Here is a 14,697-nt window from a genome sequence, read left to right as displayed (position 1 = left end):
AGTTCTTTTAAGAATAGCACGCAAAAGTGTTCCCAAAGTTCTATTTACAACTTTAGTTTGTTCATCCGTTTGAGGATAACAAGTAGTAGATTACAACAATATTGAGCAAAGTTTAGCCCATAAAGTAATCCAAAAATAGAATCCCTCCCCTTCTTAGTCCTAGGCAACCCCAAAATAAAGTCCATAGAAATGTCAATCCAAGTTCTTTTAAGAATAGCACGCAAAAGTGTACCCAAAGTTCTATTGACAACTTCAGTTTGTCCATCCGTTTGAGGATGACAAGTAGTAGATTACAACAATATTGAGCAAAGTTTAGCCCATAAAGTAATCCAAAAATAGAATCTCTCCCCTTCTTAGTCCTAGGCAACCCCAAAATAAAGTCAATAGAAATGTCAATCCAAGTTCTTTTTAAGAATAGCACGCAAAAGTGTACCCAAAGTTCTATTGACAACTTCAGTTTGTCCATCCGTTTGAGGATGACAAGTAGTAGATTACAACAATATTAAGCAAAGTTTAGCCCATAAAGTAATCCATAAATATAATCCCTCCCCTTCTTAGTCCTAGGCAACCCCAAAATAAAGTCCATAGAAATGTCATTCCAAGTTCTTTTAAGAATAGCACGCAAAAGTGTTCCCAAAGTTCTATTTACAACTTCAGTTTGTCCATCCGTTTGAGGATGACAAGTAGTAGATTACAACTTTATTGAGCAAAGTTTAGCCCATAAAGTAATCCATAAATATCATCCCTCCCCTTCTTAGTCCTAGGCAACCCCAAAATAAAGTCCATAGAAATGTCAATCCATGTTCTTTTTAAGAATAGCACGCAAAAGTGTACCCAAAGTTCTATTGACAACTTCAGTTTGTCCTTCCGATTGAGGATGACAAGTAGTAGATTACAACAATATTGAGCAAAGTTTAGCCCATAAAGTAATCCAAAAATAGAATCCCTCCCCTTCTTAGTCCTAGGCAACACCAAAATAAAGTCCATAGAAATGTCAATCCAAGTTCTTTTAAGAATAGCACGCAAAAGTGTTCCCAAAGTTCTATTTACAACTTCAGTTTGTCCATCCGTTTGAGGATGACAAGTAGTAGATTACAACTTTATTGAGCAAAGTTTAGCCCATAAAGTAATCCATAAATATCATCCCTCCCCTTCTTAGTCCTAGGCAACCCCAAAATAAAGTCCATAGAAATGTCAATCCATGTTCTTTTTAAGAATAGCACGCAAAAGTGTACCCAAAGTTCTATTGACAACTTCAGTTTGTCCATCCGTTTGAGGATGACAAGTAGTAGATTACAACAATATTGAGCAAAGTTTAGCCCATAAAGTAATCCAAAAATAGAATCCCTCCCATTCTTAGTCCTAGGCAAACCCAAAATAAAGTCCATAGAAATGTCAATCCAAGTTCTTTTAAGAATCTCTCCCCTTCTTAGTCCTAGGCAACCCCAAAATAAAGTCCATAGAAATGTCAATCCAAGTTCTTTTAAGAATAGCACGCAAAAGTATTCCCAAAGTTCTATTTACAACTTCAGTTTGTCCATCTGTTTGAGGATGACAAGTAGTAGATTACAACTTTATTGTGCAAATTTTAACCATAAAGTAATCCATAAATAGAATCCCTCCCCTTCTTAGTCCTAGGCAACCCAAAAATAAAGTCCATAGAAATGTCAATCCAAGTTCTTTTAAGAATAGCATGCAAAAGTGTTCCCAAAGTTCTATTTACAACTTCAGTTTGTCCATCCGTTTGAGTATGACAAGTAGTAGATTACAACAATATTGAGCAAAGTTTAGCCCATAAAGTAATCCAAAAATAGAATCCCTCCCCTTCTTAGTCCTAGGCAACCCCAAAATAAAGTCCATAGAAATGTCAATCCAAGTTCTTTTAAGAATAGCACGCAAAAGTGTTCCCAAAGTTCTATTGACAACTTAAGTTTGTCCTTCCGTTTGAGGATGACAAGTAGTAGATTACAACAATATTGAGCAAAGTTTTGCCCATAAAGTAATCCAAAAATAGAATCCCTCCCCTTCTTAGTCCTAGGCAACCCCAAAATAAAGTCCATAGAAATGTCAATCCAAGTTCTTTTAAGAATAGCACGCAAAAGTGTACCCAAAGTTCTATTGACAACTTCAGTTTGTCCATCCGTTTGAGGATGACAAGTAGTAGATTACAACAATATTGACCAAAGTTTAGCCCATAAAGTAATCCAAAAATAGAATCCCTCCCCTTCTTAGTCCTAGGCAACCCCAAAATAAAGTCCGTAGAAATGTCAATCCAAGTTCTTTTAAGAATAGCACGCAAAAGTGTTCCCAAAGTTCTATTGACAATTTCAGTTTGTCAATCCGTTTAAGGATGACAAGTAGTAGATTACAACAATATTGAGCAAAATTTGGCCCATAAAGTAATCCAAAAATAGAATCCCACCCCTTGTTAATCCTAGGCAACCCCAAAATAAAGTCCATAGAAATGTCAATCCAAGTTGTTTTAAGAATAGCACGCAAAATTGTTCCCAAAGTTCTATTTACAACTTCAGTTTGTCCATCCGTTTGAGGATGACAAGTAGTAGATTACAACTTTATTGTGCAAATTTTAGCCCATAAAGTAATCCATAAATAGAATCCCTCCCCTTCTTAGTCCTAGGCAACCCCAAAATAAAGTCCATAGAAATGTCAATCCAAGTTCTTTTAAGAATATCACGCAAAAGTGTTCCCAAAGTTCTATTGACAACTTCAGTTTGTCCTTCCGTTTGAGGATGACAAGTAGTAGATTACAACAATATTGAGCAAAGTTTAGCTCATAAAGTAATCCAAAAATAGAATCCCTCCCCTTCTTAGTCCTAGGCAACCCCAAAATAAAGTCCATAGAAATGTCAATCCAAGTTCTTTTAAGAATAGCACGCAAAAGTGTACCTAAAGTTCCATTGACAACTTCAGTTTGTCCATCCGTTTGAGGATGACAAGTAGTAGATTACAACTATATTGAGCAAAGTTTAGCCCATAAAGTAATCCAAAAATAGAATCCCTCCCCTTCTTAGTCCTAGGCAACCCCAAAATAAAGTCCATAGAAATGTCAATCCAAGTTCTTTTAAGAATAGCACGCAAAAGTATTCCCAAAGTTCTATTTACAACTTCAGTTTGTCCATATGTTTAAGGATGACAAGTAGTAGATTACAACTTTATTGTGCAAATTTTAGCCCATAAAGTAATCCATAAATAGAATCCCTCCCCTTCTTAGTCCTAGGCAACCCCAAAATAAAGTCCATAGAAATGTCAATCCAAGTTCTTTTAAGAATAGCACGCAAAAGTGTTCCTAAAGTTCTATTGACAACTTCAGTTTGTCCTTCCGTTTGAGGATGACAAGTAGTAGATTACAACAATATTGAGCAAAGTTTAGCCCATAAAGTAATCCAAAAATAGAATCCCTCCCCTTCTTAGTCCTAGGCAACCCCAAAATAAAGTCCATAGAAATGTCAATCCAAGTTCTTTTAAGAATAGCACGCAAAAGTGTACCCAAAGTTCTATTGACAACTTCAGTTTGTCCATCCGTTTGAGGATGACAAGTAGTAGATTACAACAATATTGAGCAAAGTTTAGCCCATAAAGTAATCCAAAAATAGAATCCCTCCCCTTCTTAGTCCTAGGCAACCCCAAAATAAAGTCCATAGAAATGTCAATCCAAGTTCTTTTAAGAATAGCACGCAAAAGTGTTCCCAAAGTTCTATTGACAATTTCAGTTTGTCAATCCGTTTGAGGATGACAAGTAGTAGATTACAACAATATTGAGCAAAGTTTGGCCCATAAAGTAATCCAAAAATAGAATCCCACCCCTTGTTAATCCTAGGCAACCCCAAAATAAAGTCCATAGAAATGTCAATCCAAGTTCTTTTAAGAATAGCACGCAAAAGTATTCCCAAAGTTCTATTTACAACTTCAGTTTGTCCATCCGTTTTAGGATGACAAGTAGTAGATTACAACAATATTGAGCAAAGTTTAGCCCATAAAGTAATCCAAAAATAGAATCCCTCCCCTTCTTAGTCCTAGGCAACACCAAAATAAAGTCTATAGAAATGTCAATCAAAGTTCTTTTAAGAATAGCACGCAAAAGTGTTCCCAAAGTTCTATTGACAACTTCAGTTTGTCAATCCGTTTGAGGATGACAAGTAGTAGATTACAACAATATTGAGCAAAGTTTGGCCCATAAATTAATCCAAAAATAGAATCCCTCCCCTTCTTAGTCCTAGGCAACCCCAAAATAAAGTTCATAGAAATGTCAATCCAAGTTCTTTTAAGAATGGCACGCAAAAGTATTCCCAAAGTTCTATTTACAACTTCAGTTTGTCCATCCGTTTGAGGATGACAAGTAGTAGATTACAACTTTATTGTGCAAAGTTTAGCCCATAAAGTAATCCATAAATAGAATCCCTCCCCTTTTTAGTCCTAGGCAACCCCAAAATAAAGTCCATAGAAATGTCATTCCAAGTTCTTTTAAGAATAGCACGCAAAAGTGTTCCCAAAGTTCTATTTACAACTTTAGTTTGTTCATCCGTTTGAGGATAACAAGTAGTAGATTACAACAATATTGAGCAAAGTTTAGCCCATAAAGTAATCCAAAAATAGAATCCCTCCCCTTCTTAGTCCTAGGCAACCCTAAAATAAAGTCCATAGAAATGTCAATCCAAGTTCTTTTAAGAATAGCACGCAAAAGTGTTCCCAAAGTTCTATTGACAACTTCAGTTTGTCAATCCGTTTGAGGATGACAAGTAGTAGATTACAACAATATTGAGCAAAGTTTGGCCCATAAATTAATCCAAAAATAGAATCCCTCCCCTTCTTAGTCCTAGGCAACCCCAAAATAAAGTTCATAGAAATGTCAATCCAAGTTCTTTTAAGAATGGCACGCAAAAGTATTCCCAAAGTTCTATTTACAACTTCAGTTTGTCCATCCGTTTGAGGATGACAAGTAGTAGATTACAACTTTATTGTGCAAAGTTTAGCCCATAAAGTAATCCATAAATAGAATCCCTCCCCTTTTTAGTCCTAGGCAACCCCAAAATAAAGTCCATAGAAATGTCATTCCAAGTTCTTTTAAGAATAGCACGCAAAAGTGTTCCCAAAGTTCTATTTACAACTTTAGTTTGTTCATCCGTTTGAGGATAACAAGTAGTAGATTACAACAATATTGAGCAAAGTTTAGCCCATAAAGTAATCCAAAAATAGAATCCCTCCCCTTCTTAGCCCTAGGCAACCCTAAAATAAAGTCCATAGAAATGTCAATCCAAGTTCTTTTAAGAATAGCACGCAAAAGTGTACCCAAAGTTCTATTGACAACTTCAGTTTGTCCATCCGTTTGAGGATGACAAGTAGTAGATTACAACAATATTGAGCAAAGTTTAGCCCATAAAGTAATCCAAAAATAGAATCTCTCCCCTTCTTAGTCCTAGGCAACCCCAAAATAAAGTCAATAGAAATGTCAATCCAAGTTCTTTTTAAGAATAGCACGCAAAAGTGTACCCAAAGTTCTATTGACAACTTCAGTTTGTCCATCCGTTTGAGGATGACAAGTAGTAGATTACAACAATATTAAGCAAAGTTTAGCCCATAAAGTAATCCATAAATATAATCCCTCCCCTTCTTAGTCCTAGGCAACCCCAAAATAAAGTCCATAGAAATGTCATTCCAAGTTCTTTTAAGAATAGCACGCAAAAGTGTTCCCAAAGTTCTATTTACAACTTCAGTTTGTCCATCCGTTTGAGGATGACAAGTAGTAGATTACAACTTTATTGAGCAAAGTTTAGCCCATAAAGTAATCCATAAATATCATCCCTCCCCTTCTTAGTCCTAGGCAACCCCAAAATAAAGTCCATAAAAATGTCAATCCATGTTCTTTTTAAGAATAGCACGCAAAAGTGTACCCAAAGTTCTATTGACAACTTCAGTTTGTCCATCCGTTTGAGGATGACAAGTAGTAGATTACAACAATATTGAGCAAAGTTTAGCCCATAAAGTAATCCAAAAATAGAATCCCTCCCATTCTTAGTCCTAGGCAAACCCAAAATAAAGTCCATAGAAATGTCAATCCAAGTTCTTTTAAGAATCTCTCCCCTTCTTAGTCCTAGGCAACCCCAAAATAAAGTCCATAGAAATGTCAATCCAAGTTCTTTTAAGAATAGCACGCAAAAGTATTCCCAAAGTTCTATTTACAACTTCAGTTTGTCCATCTGTTTGAGGATGACAAGTAGTAGATTACAACTTTATTGTGCAAATTTTAACCATAAAGTAATCCATAAATAGAATCCCTCCCCTTCTTAGTCCTAGGCAACCCAAAAATAAAGTCCATAGAAATGTCAATCCAAGTTCTTTTAAGAATAGCATGCAAAAGTGTTCCCAAAGTTCTATTTACAACTTCAGTTTGTCCATCCGTTTGAGTATGACAAGTAGTAGATTACAACAATATTGAGCAAAGTTTAGCCCATAAAGTAATCCAAAAATAGAATCCCTCCCCTTCTTAGTCCTAGGCAACCCCAAAATAAAGTCCATAGAAATGTCAATCCAAGTTCTTTTAAGAATAGCACGCAAAAGTGTTCCCAAAGTTCTATTGACAACTTAAGTTTGTCCTTCCGTTTGAGGATGACAAGTAGTAGATTACAACAATATTGAGCAAAGTTTTGCCCATAAAGTAATCCAAAAATAGAATCCCTCCCCTTCTTAGTCCTAGGCAACCCCAAAATAAAGTCCATAGAAATGTCAATCCAAGTTCTTTTAAGAATAGCACGCAAAAGCGTACCCAAAGTTCTATTGACAACTTCAGTTTGTCCATCCGTTTGAGGATGACAAGTAGTAGATTACAACAATATTGACCAAAGTTTAGCCCATAAAGTAATCCAAAAATAGAATCCCTCCCCTTCTTAGTCCTAGGCAACCCCAAAATAAAGTCCGTAGAAATGTCAATCCAAGTTCTTTTAAGAATAGCACGCAAAAGTGTTCCCAAAGTTCTATTGACAATTTCAGTTTGTCAATCCGTTTAAGGATGACAAGTAGTAGATTACAACAATATTGAGCAAAATTTGGCCCATAAAGTAATCCAAAAATAGAATCCCACCCCTTGTTAATCCTAGGCAACCCCAAAATAAAGTCCATAGAAATGTCAATCCAAGTTGTTTTAAGAATAGCACGCAAAATTGTTCCCAAAGTTCTATTTACAACTTCAGTTTGTCCATCCGTTTGAGGATGACAAGTAGTAGATTACAACTTTATTGTGCAAATTTTAGCCCATAAAGTAATCCATAAATAGAATCCCTCCCCTTCTTAGTCCTAGGCAACCCCAAAATAAAGTCCATAGAAATGTCAATCCAAGTTCTTTTAAGAATATCACGCAAAAGTGTTCCCAAAGTTCTATTGACAACTTCAGTTTGTCCTTCCGTTTGAGGATGACAAGTAGTAGATTACAACAATATTGAGCAAAGTTTAGCTCATAAAGTAATCCAAAAATAGAATCCCTCCCCTTCTTAGTCCTAGGCAACCCCAAAATAAAGTCCATAGAAATGTCAATCCAAGTTCTTTTAAGAATAGCACGCAAAAGTGTACCTAAAGTTCCATTGACAACTTCAGTTTGTCCATCCGTTTGAGGATGACAAGTAGTAGATTACAACTATATTGAGCAAAGTTTAGCCCATAAAGTAATCCAAAAATAGAATCCCTCCCCTTCTTAGTCCTAGGCAACCCCAAAATAAAGTCCATAGAAATGTCAATCCAAGTTCTTTTAAGAATCCCTCCCCTTCTTAGTCCTAGGCAACCCCAAAATAAAGTCCATAGAAATGTCAATCCAAGTTCTTTTAAGAATAGCACGCAAAAGTATTCCCAAAGTTCTATTTACAACTTCAGTTTGTCCATATGTTTAAGGATGACAAGTAGTAGATTACAACTTTATTGTGCAAATTTTAGCCCATAAAGTAATCCATAAATAGAATCCCTCCCCTTCTTAGTCCTAGGCAACCCCAAAATAAAGTCCATAGAAATGTTAATCCAAGTTCTTTTAAGAATAGCACGCAAAAGTGTTCCTAAAGTTCTATTGACAACTTCAGTTTGTCCTTCCGTTTGAGGATGACAAGTAGTAGATTACAACAATATTGAGCAAAGTTTAGCCCATAAAGTAATCCAAAAATAGAATCCCTCCCCTTCTTAGTCCTAGGCAACCCCAAAATAAAGTCCATAGAAATGTCAATCCAAGTTCTTTTAAGAATAGCACGCAAAAGTGTACCCAAAGTTCTATTGACAACTTCAGTTTGTCCATCCATTTGAGGATGACAAGTAGTAGATTACAACAATATTGAGCAAAGTTTAGCCCATAAAGTAATCCAAAAATAGAATCCCTCCCCTTCTTAGTCCTAGGCAACCCCAAAATAAAGTCCATAGAAATGTCAATCCAAGTTCTTTTAAGAATAGCACGCAAAAGTGTTCCCAAAGTTCTATTGACAATTTCAGTTTGTCAATCCGTTTGAGGATGACAAGTAGTAGATTACAACAATATTGAGCAAAGTTTGGCCCATAAAGTAATCCAAAAATAGAATCCCACCCCTTGTTAATCCTAGGCAACCCCAAAATAAAGTCCATAGAAATGTCAATCCAAGTTCTTTTAAGAATAGCACGCAAAAGTATTCCCAAAGTTCTATTTACAACTTCAGTTTGTCCATCCGTTTTAGGATGACAAGTAGTAGATTACAACAATATTGAGCAAAGTTTAGCCCATAAAGTAATCCAAAAATAGAATCCCTCCCCTTCTTAGTCCTAGGCAACTCAAAATAAAGTCCATAGAAATGTCAATCCAAGTTCTTTTAAGAATAGCACGCAAAAGTGTTCCCAAAGTTCTATTGACAATTTCAGTTTGTCAATCCATTTGAGGATGACAAGTAGAGATTACAACAATATTGAGCAAAGTTTGGCCCATAAAGTAATCCAAAAATAGAATCCCACCCCTTGTTAATCCTAGGCAACCCCAAAATAAAGTCCATAGAAATGTCAATCCAAGTTCTTTTAAGAATAGCACGCAAAAGTATTCCCAAAGTTCTATTTACAACTTCAGTTTGTCCATCCGTTTTAGGATGACAAGTAGTAGATTACAACAATATTGAGCAAAGTTTAGCCCATAAAGTAATCCAAAAATAGAATCCCTCCCCTTCTTAGTCCTAGGCAACCCAAAATAAAGTCAATAGAAATGTCAATCCAAGTTCTTTTAAGAATAGCACACAAAAGTGTTCCCAAAGTTCTATTGACAACTTCAGTTTGTCATTCCGTTTGAGGATGACAAGTAGTAGATTACAACAATATTGAGCAAAGTTTGGCCCATAAAGTAATCCAAAAATAGAATCCCTCCCCTTGTTAGTCCTAGGCAACCCCAAAATAAAGTCCATAGAAATGTCAATCCAAGTTCTTTTAAGAGTAGCACGCAAAAGTATTCCCAAAGTTCTATTTACAACTTCAGTTTGTCCATCCGTTTGAGGATGACAAGTAGTAGATTACAACTTTATTGTGCAAATTTTAGCACATAAAGTAATCCATAAATAGAATCCCTCCCCTTCTTAGTCCTAGGCAACCCCAAAATAAAGTCCATAGAAATGTCAATCCAAGTTCTTTTAAGAATAGCACGCAAAATTGTTCCCAAAGTTCTATTTACAACTTCAGTTTGTCCATCCGTTTGAGGATGACAAGTAGTAGATTACAACTTTATTGTGCAAATTTTAGCCCATAAAGTAATCCATAAATAGAATCCCTCCCTTTCTTAGTCCTAGGCAACCCCAAAATAAAGTCCATAGAAATGTCAATCCAAGTTCATTTAAGAATATCACGCAAAAGTGTTCCCAAAGTTCTATTGACAACTTCAGTTTGTCCTTCCGATTGAGGATGACAAGTAGTAGATTACAACAATATTGAGCAAAGTTTAGCCCATAAAGTAATCCAAAAATAGAATCCCTCCCCTTCTTAGTCCTAGGCAACCCCAAAATAAATTACATAGAAATGTCAATCCAAGTTCTTTTAAGAATAGCACGCAAAAGTGTACCTAAAGTTCCATTGACAACTTCAGTTTGTCCATCCGTTTGAGGATGACAAGTAGTAGATTACAACAATATTGAGCAAAGTTTAGCCCATAAAGTAATCCAAAAATAGAATCCCTCCCCTTCTTAGTCCTAGGCAACACCAAAATAAAGTCCATAGAAATGTCAATCCAAGTTCTTTTAAGAATAGCACGCAAAAGTGTTCCCAAAGTTCTATTGACAACTTCAGTTTGTCAATCCGTTTGAGGATGACAAGTAGTAGATTACAACAATATTGAGCAAAGTTTGGCCCATAAATTAATCCAAAAATAGAATCCCTCCCCTTCTTAGTCCTAGGCAACCCCAAAATAAAGTTCATAGAAATGTCAATCCAAGTTCTTTTAAGAATGGCACGCAAAAGTATTCCCAAAGTTCTATTTACAACTTCAGTTTGTCCATCCGTTTGAGGATGACAAGTAGTAGATTACAACTTTATTGTGCAAAGTTTAGCCCATAAAGTAATCCATAAATAGAATCCCTCCCCTTTTTAGTCCTAGGCAACCCCAAAATAAAGTCCATAGAAATGTCAATCCAAGTTCTTTTAAGAATAGCACGCAAAAGTGTACCTAAAGTTCCATTGACAACTTCAGTTTGTCCATCCGTTTGAGGATGACAAGTAGTAGATTACAACAATATTGAGCAAAGTTTAGCCTATAAAGTAATCCAAAAATAGAATCCCTCCCCTTCTTAGTCCTAGGCAACACCAAAATAAAGTCCATAGAAATGTCAATCCAAGTTCTTTTAAGAATAGCACGCAAAAGTGTTCCCAAAGTTCTATTGACAACTTCAGTTTGTCAATCCGTTTGAGGATGACAAGTAGTAGATTACAACAATATTGAGCAAAGTTTGGCCCATAAATTAATCCAAAAATAGAATCCCTCCCCTTCTTAGTCCTAGTCAACCCCAAAATAAAGTTCATAGAAATGTCAATCCAAGTTCTTTTAAGAATGGCACGCAAAAGTATTCCCAAAGTTCTATTTACAACTTCAGTTTGTCCATCCGTTTGAGGATGACATGTAATAGCCAAGCTTGGTGAACGGTACAGTTTAAGATTTCATGTGTTTATGGACTACTTGGTTAAGTTTTAGTATAGTTTTGATGTTAAGAGTTGTGACTTTTGGTTTAATGTATTGTTGAGAGTTGCTATCGTGAGGTTCTTTTGTAGCGGCGTTACGATTAAATTCATGATAAATTGTATATTGATCCAAATGAGGTGAGGCCAATTGGAGTGGTTAGATAAGACATAAGGCTATAACTTTCGTATTTTGAGTTTTGTTCAAATCATTGTGGAAGGTAAGCCAAAAGTGTCCCGAAGTGTGTCGTGTGTTTCGACGTTCCTCCAGTGACACATGTTGGGAGAATGGGCATAACTTTTTACTCAGAGCTCCAAATGATCTGAAATTTTGAGGGATTGAAGATAAGACATAGGGCTACAACTTTGTAGTTTACCACTTTTTCTAATTCGGATGGGAAGAGGCGGTTATGAAGCGATCTTTAACGTGGCAGTGCGCAGAGTGGCGCCCGAGCGGTAATTTATGGCCGCCCGAGCGCCACTGCTTCTGGAATTTCGGGTTTGGACAGAATCATCGGCGCCCGAGCGGTAATTTTTGACCGCCCGAGCGCCAGGCACAGTACCAAAAGCGTGTTTTCGAGATTTTAATGATATAAGGCATAGATTTGTTCACTTTTCCTCATTCTTTTCTCCTCCTTCTCGATTCTTCTTCCCTTGGGAGACTAGGGTTCCAATTTCTCTCCTTTCTTTTCTTTAATCCAAGCCTCTTGGTGGTTTATTGTTGAGAGAACTAAGTTATTTTGGGATCAAGGAAGCTAAGGTAAGCTTTTAGTTTGGTTATTTCTTGGTTTGGTGTTGGGAGAGTTCTTGGGTTTGTGGATTGTGTTGGTGCATTGGATTTATTGATATTGTTGTTAGATTATTGAGTTGTTGATGGTTCAATACTTGGTTTATTGTTGTAGGATTGCTATCAAGAGATTAGATACAAGGTTTCAAGTGGTTGTAAGTGGAATTTCATCCTTTGTGCTCACATGATATTATATGTATGGTGTTCTAATGATTTTAAAGTGTTATTCCCTTCATTTGATTCATGTTTATGTATTGATACACTTGTTATACATATTGGAGGCATTTATGTCTCAATTGTTAAAAAGGGAATACAAGAGATTAATGCTTTCAAAGTGTTTGATGAAATGTCAAAGAGAGAGTTCAAATGTTTTTATGGATTGATAGATACATAGTCAGAGATTGCATGCAATTAGTTGATCAACGACCATAGGCTTATATCCCTCAGAGTTATCGGTTTATATCGATTTGGGATATGAGCACCCCAGAGCAGAGTTACTATTGATATCAATCCAACCAGAGTAAAGAGAAATACCATCTCATTTCTATGCTATTGCTATGATATTCATGTTCAGAGTTTATGTTTCAGAGTTGATGGTATTTATGATTTCAAAGTCATGTTTTACAGAGTATACTATGTATCATTGCTATGTAAGAATTCCACTTGCTGAGATTTATTCTCATTTCAGTTATTTCATGTGATGCAGATCAGAGTGGCGGCCCGGGACGTTGACTGTGGATAGGGGTCATATGCATACACCGATGGAAGGATGATTTTGATGGCATGATCATAGGAATGATGTTGCTTTGTCATTTAAATGATCATGTATTTATTTTGGTTGTAAAATGTTTAAAGAAAATGTATTTTGAAACTCCTTCCATATTTTAAAGAAAATTATTTTTATTCCGCTGCGTATTTTATTTAAAGAGGTCAGGGGTGTCACATGACAAGTAGTAGATTACAACTTTATTGTGCAAAGTTTAGCCCATAAAGTAATCCATAAATAGAATCCCTCCCCTTTTTAGTCCTAGGCAACCCCAAAATAAAGTCCATAGAAATGTCATTCCAAGTTCTTTTAAGAATAGCACGCAAAAGTGTTCCCAAAGTTCTATTTACAACTTCAGTTTGTTCATCCGTTTGAGGATAACAAGTAGTATATTACAACAATATTGAGCAAAGTTTAGCCCATAAAGTAATCCAAAAATAGAATCCCTCCCCTTCTTAGTCCTAGGCAACCCCAAAATAAAGTCCATAGAAATGTCAATCCAAGTTCTTTTAAGAATAGCACGCAAAAGTGTACCCAAAGTTCTATTGACAACTTCAGTTTGTCCATCCGTTTGAGGATGACAAGTAGTAGATTACAACAATATTAGGCAAAGTTTAGCCCATAAAGTAATCCAAAAATAGAATCTCTCCCCTTCTTAGTCCTAGGCAACCCCAAAATAAAGTCAATAGAAATGTCAATCCAAGTTCTTTTTAAGAATAGCACGCAAAAGTGTACCCAAAGTTCTATTGACAACTTCAGTTTGTCCATCCGTTTGAGGATGACAAGTAGTAGATTACAACAATATTAAGCAAAGTTTAGCCCATAAAGTAATCCATAAATATAATCCCTCCCCTTCTTAGTCCTAGGCAACCCCAAAATAAAGTCCATAGAAATGTCATTCCAAGTTCTTTTAAGAATAGCACGCAAAAGTGTTCCCAAAGTTCTATTGACAACTTCAGTTTGTCAATCCGTTTGAGGATGACAAGTAGTAGATTACAACAATATTGAGCAAAGTTTGGCCCATAAAGTAATCCAAAAATAGAATCTCTCCCCTTCTTAGTCCTAGGCAACCCCAAAATAAAGTCAATAGAAATGTCAATCCAAGTTCTTTTTAAGAATAGCACGCAAAAGTGTACCCAAAGTTCTATTGACAACTTCAGTTTGTCCATCCGTTTGAGGATGACAAGTAGTAGATTACAACAATATTAAGCAAAGTTTAGCCCATAAAGTAATCCATAAATATAATCCCTCCCCTTCTTAGTCCTAGGCAACCCCAAAATAAAGTCCATAGAAATGTCATTCCAAGTTCTTTTAAGAATAGCACGCAAAAGTGTTCCCAAAGTTCTATTTACAACTTCAGTTTGTCCATCCGTTTGAGGATGACAAGTAGTAGATTACAACTTTATTGAGCAAAGTTTAGCCCATAAAGTAATCCATAAATATCATCCCTCCCCTTCTTAGTCCTAGGCAACCCCAAAATAAAGTCCATAGAAATGTCAATCCATGTTCTTTTTAAGAATAGCACGCAAAGTGTACCCAAAGTTCTATTGACAACTTCAGTTTGTCCATCCGTTTGAGGATGACAAGTAGTAGATTACAACAATATTGAGCAAAGTTTAGCCCATAAAGTAATCCAAAAATAGAATCCCTCCCATTCTTAGTCCTAGGCAAACCCAAAATAAAGTCCATAGAAATGTCAATCCAAGTTCTTTTAAGAATCCCTCCCCTTCTTAGTCCTAGGCAACCCCAAAATAAAGTCCATAGAAATGTCAATCCAAGTTCTTTTAAGAATAGCACGCAAAAGTATTCCCAAAGTTCTATTTACAACTTCAGTTTGTCCATCTGTTTGAGGATGACAAGTAGTAGATTACAACTTTATTGTGCAAATTTTAGCCCATAAAGTAATCCATAAATAGAATCCCTCCCCTTCTTAGTCCTAGGCAACCCAAAAATAAAGTCAATAGAAATGTCAATCCAAGTTCTTTTA

This window comes from Primulina eburnea, unplaced genomic scaffold, assembly GCF_022965805.1.
Source record: "Primulina eburnea isolate SZY01 unplaced genomic scaffold, ASM2296580v1 ctg370_ERROPOS400000, whole genome shotgun sequence".
Taxonomy (NCBI): Eukaryota; Viridiplantae; Streptophyta; class Magnoliopsida; order Lamiales; family Gesneriaceae; genus Primulina; species Primulina eburnea.
The sequence above is the reverse complement of the archived record's forward strand: the minus strand, read 5'-3'. Positions refer to the sequence as shown.